This window comes from Lolium rigidum, chromosome 1 (genome assembly GCF_022539505.1).
Source record: "Lolium rigidum isolate FL_2022 chromosome 1, APGP_CSIRO_Lrig_0.1, whole genome shotgun sequence".
Classification (NCBI taxonomy): Eukaryota; Viridiplantae; Streptophyta; class Magnoliopsida; order Poales; family Poaceae; genus Lolium; species Lolium rigidum.
Genome location: NC_061508.1, coordinates 337,838,244 through 337,842,861, shown reverse-complemented (window position 1 = coordinate 337,842,861; position 4,618 = coordinate 337,838,244). Strand labels below are relative to the sequence as shown.

The 4,618-nt window shown below is 40.4% G+C and overlaps 1 long non-coding RNA gene across 4 annotated transcripts; it reads left to right on the top strand.

The window, feature by feature from the left end:
* The first annotated feature begins 229 nt into the window (after positions 1-229).
* On the top strand, positions 230-3,649 carry LOC124700521. 4 transcript variants are annotated; one of them, XR_007001761.1, is made up of 6 exons: positions 230-659; positions 1,509-1,660; positions 2,110-2,670; positions 2,830-2,898; positions 2,982-3,087; positions 3,290-3,649. It is a non-coding gene; the product is annotated as an uncharacterized LOC124700521 (long non-coding RNA). The 4 variants fall into 4 exon arrangements; XR_007001762.1 differs by having other exon boundaries at positions 1,509-2,294; positions 2,582-2,670; XR_007001763.1 differs by having other exon boundaries at positions 1,509-2,670.
* Positions 3,650-4,618: the final 969 nt, after the last annotated feature.

Here is a 4,618-nt window from a genome sequence, read left to right as displayed (position 1 = left end):
AACGCCAACTATCGTTCCCGAACTGACCTTACGTATGTGTTAACTGTATACATCGCGTAAAAAAGGCCGTTCTCGTTCTAGGGCTGCTGCTCCCCGGATTGAATAAGCCCGCAGGATGTTACTTGGGCCCCTAAACGGTGAATTGGGCCTGTAATTTGTCTGTGCCGCGAGATACGACTTGTTTCATCCCAAACAGGCTGGAACGAGTAAGGAAAGAGGGAGCAGCCCGTCCGGGGAGGCGGAGCGACGGCATGAGCAAGGACACGTCGGCGCCGCCGCGTTTCTCCGTGCTTAATGCCGCAGAAAGGTCGCCGGGGCTTCCGTTTCCTTGCCTAGCGGTAGTAATGGACGACGGTTTCCGGTTTGGCCCCCGGCCCTTCTCCTCCTTACTTATTTAGGATCTGGGGCCAGCTGCATCAGTTCGTGGGAGAGATGTTGCTGCTGGAGATTGGGCTACGGGAGAATAGAAGATAGGATAAGGGAGAGCATGGGCAGATGGAGAAGGCCATGGGGCGTACATGGACCTGGATCAGAGCCTCCGAAACTCTGGGCGGTGCTATGAACCGCGCGACCATGGCCCGTGCAGACCCTCGACCAGATTGGGGAGAAGCACAAGGGCGCCTTCGCCCGGATCGATCTCCTCGATTGCCAGAAGGCAGGTACGTGTAGAAAAAAGATCAAATTAGTCCGCTATTTCGCGCAAAAGAAGAATTGATCCGTCATTGGAGGTTCTTGCAGACTGGGTTGCAGTTGATTGATCATTTCTTGTTTGTTCCTGTTCTTAAGTGGTAGACCATGCGTTTGAACAAGTATAATGGCCAGTCCATGTGGGGCAACACGGTTCATACGCAGCGAGCCATCCAACATCGATGATTAGGCGATGCTACATAGTAATAGATTAAATTTTCCCTAAAGCGCTCTAAAAAGTATCCCTACACTGAGCATGACCTTTTCCTCTTCTCTTGTTCTGGTGTATCTTCCTTTTCTTGCTTCGTGCGATGTGCAGAATGTAGAGGCCACAACAACTGCAATAATGTGTGCCACCACCAAACTCTGTTAAGAAGTAAGAAAATTAGCAACATAATTTTGTTATGGTTGTACTTGTTGTCTTCGAGGAAGAATGGCAAGCGGAAGAAGCTAGATGCTACCGGGGAGAGAAATACACACTCTTTGCAACATCCCAACAGCTTAGCAAGATAGAGTAATTTTTTTCAGCACCTTGTCATTCTAGAGTTGATGTACACTTTCTTACCTGTTAATGACTTGTAATGGTGCCGATCAGTCCTGTAGCTTAACTCCTTTGTTTTTATTTAATCCATCCATCTTACTCTTATAATTTCTTGTTTTATTTTCCAAGAGAATTGCAGTTCGTACCATCTTACAGGCCATAGATTTTTCATGTATTCGTACTGTACAATGATAGTTAGAAATATCCCTTTAATTTTGCAAATTTCTTTTACTAGCGTTTGATTAATTTTCCATTTTTTACATTGTATCTTGAATAACAGAGTTTTGAGTATTTCCTGAGTGACAACAGTCAGCACACAGAAATGGCATCAGAAGCTAGACAAGCAATCAGAGAAATCGGGTGAAAACAAGAGAAAAGTTGCATTTATTCCCCTGAGCCTGAAGGTTATGGTTTTCTTTCGTGATTCGTCCGGTATGATTTCCTACTTTTAATAGTTTTAGTACTGAAACTTGCTATTTTATTCCAGGAGAATGTTATAATTGCATCTGATTTTGACATGACCGTTTGAGGCAGTAATAAAATTGCTAATGGCAATGTCATTAAATGTGCACGATGTTCTCTTCTATGCTTTATTAACTTTTTTTTTTACTGTCTGGACATTACTACCTTTGAACAGTTTTGTGACACCTGCCTAGGTATATCCAAGAAGCTGAAGGCGTTGATAGCTTTTCTTGATTAGATTGCCTTATGTTTTTTCTTTACAGTTAAATCATACATGTTCATCTTAGTACTATTCCTGATGGGCAATGTGTAGACGATCTAAGCTAACTGCTTCCTTGCAATCTTATGGACAACTTAATTACTATTTCTTATTTTATGAGGCTCTGTGTGAACCTTATACAAGTATTGTTGTTTGGCAGGTGAAATACTAGCTTGATGAGCCAGGTCCGCCTACTTATACTTGATGTTGTTGTGCTTGCAATATATTTTTCTTGCTTCGGTGCATAATATGTTCAGAAATACTTGGTTCATTTCGATCACCGCCTCTGTGTACGTTATACAAGTGTTGTTGTTTGGCATGTGAAATACTAGCTTGATGAGCCAGGTCCGCCTACTTATACTTGATATTGTTATGCCTGCAATTTATCTTCCTTGTTTTTGTGCATAATATGTTCAGAAATGCTTGGTTCATTTCGATCACCGCTTAATATCTGGCAGAAGATTGATATTAACTGTGATGGTTCTCTGTATTTTCTCTCAAATACTCATGTCTTGTTTATTAAGATGGACGGGCACCGCAACACCACATTCATGTTCTAGATCTTGTGTATCATCTGGCTTTACAATTGAAACTCATGAATGGAGAATTGTTTATCTGCCAAGGGAGTGCAGACTGGACAACATTGATGGACTTCTACGCGGATGCATAGAACGATGACGCGGAAGAAAAGGGCATCGGCTTGCAGCAAAATAGCAGAGAGGTAGGGAATGATTGGGTCGAACAACATTGTGTATTTTCTCGCATTCAGCCTCCCACTGTTTGTCAGCAATATTCCCTGCTTAGGATTGCTTTTCTTTTTGCCCGCCATCCTCATCCTCTATCATTTCATGGATGCCTGACTTATTGTTCTTTGTTTTAGGGAGTGACATGCTCGTTTCTTTGGGATTTTATTCAGGGACTGCTCACAGAAACTATGGCTGCTCGACAGGTACACCTGCTCATGCAATTTTACCGTTCTGTAAATTTATTCTATTCTATACTATCCGCAAGTAGTTCAACTTTTAATCCCAGAGACCCAGACAAATACGTACCGGTGAGAGCCAGAGAGGATGCATCCCTGGAGAGTTGCGTGGGGAAGCATAGCTACAATTTGAGGCAACATATTAACCAGGAACAAGTAAGGGAGCACACATAATATCCATTCCATTTATAAAAAAATTATATGTCATTTTCTGACCTTATTTGTTTTCTGATTGTTTTGGAAAAGTTCCTGGTCAAAGATCTTCTGCAATGTGCAATTTTGTTCATAGAAGTATCTACCTTTTCTGTTCCAGTATGTCGAACGCTGCTTATTAACATATAACCTTCTACTTTAATAGGTAAGATGAGTGATGAGGGGAGGATTAGCTAGAGGATGAAGTTTATGGGCAATCTGAAGAGTGCCCTCATGAGATAAATTTATGGACTGTCTAAACTACAATGCTCTCAGAATTAATTTTTTGTATCGCTTCCCTTCTATTAGAAAAATAGGAAAACAACATCGCTTCTGGAAACTGTGTATAAACCTTAGTGTAACTTCCTAGCTATGACTTCTCCGGTAATGTTCTGAAATAATATAGGCTAATGTTATGCAGTCATGGTGCTGTTGGCACTAGAATGAAGTGTGCGTTTTCTTTTGAATAAACCGTACTGTTGTATTTCCTTAATGATATAACTTGATGATACAACTTCTTTTCAAATCGCAAGGCCTGTGTCAAAAGCAGGGTCATGTGGCATCAAGGCTTATCATTGGATACCAGTCGTGATCACCCTCCCATGTCTAGCTTGTTTTTCATACTTTAGATTTAAGCAAGTCTTGCATTGCAGCATTGTTTTCAACTGTTCTCATAATTGGAGATTCTTAGTTCTTTCTTAGAGGGGAGTTGCTACTTGCTATTACTAATTCGATATACTATACATCTTCCATATTTTGATTTATACAAGATTCACAAAGTTGGCGGGATTTTGGAGCTTTCCAAAGATTCTCAAGGAACACATAATTGTAGGAACGTTGCTTTGATAAGTTCGAGAATACCCTTTATTTATACTTTCTCCCTGAAGATATACTATTAGCCTGAAAGTTGTGCTGTGTGTGGTTAGCTGGTCTTGCTTCAAGGACTTTTCTAGCAGTCCTGGAATCACATTTGAAGCATTTCACAAATGTTACGAAGAAACATTCAGTTCTAAGAGTTGGTATGCCATCATGGTTGGTCTAAAAATGATAGTTTGAAGTGCCCTAGATCTTTGTAATAGAAATTTCTTGTTACTTTTGGTACTAAGGTCTGATTAAATCCTCATTTTACTCGTATTTCCAGAGACTTAATCCAGGACAAGCTTTACTTGCATCAATATTTGGCCAATATAAATATTTCATATTTGCAGGCCTTAAGCCCTTTGTATTTCAATATTATCCTAAATTATTGTGATGTCATGCTAATACAATTTTCCGTCAGCTCATCCATGAATGTCTTAGTACCAACTTATGCAATCCTATGCTTAGAATTACGCAATCCTATACGTAGAACAAAACTCTGAACGAGAAATGTTATCGGAACCTCTTAGTTTTCTCATTTATTCATTTGTTTCGTTCAGATATTCTAAAATATGTTAGTGTTCTTTCGTTAAGATGGACGGGCGTGGCAACGCGCGCTTTAATGTTCTAGTTCATA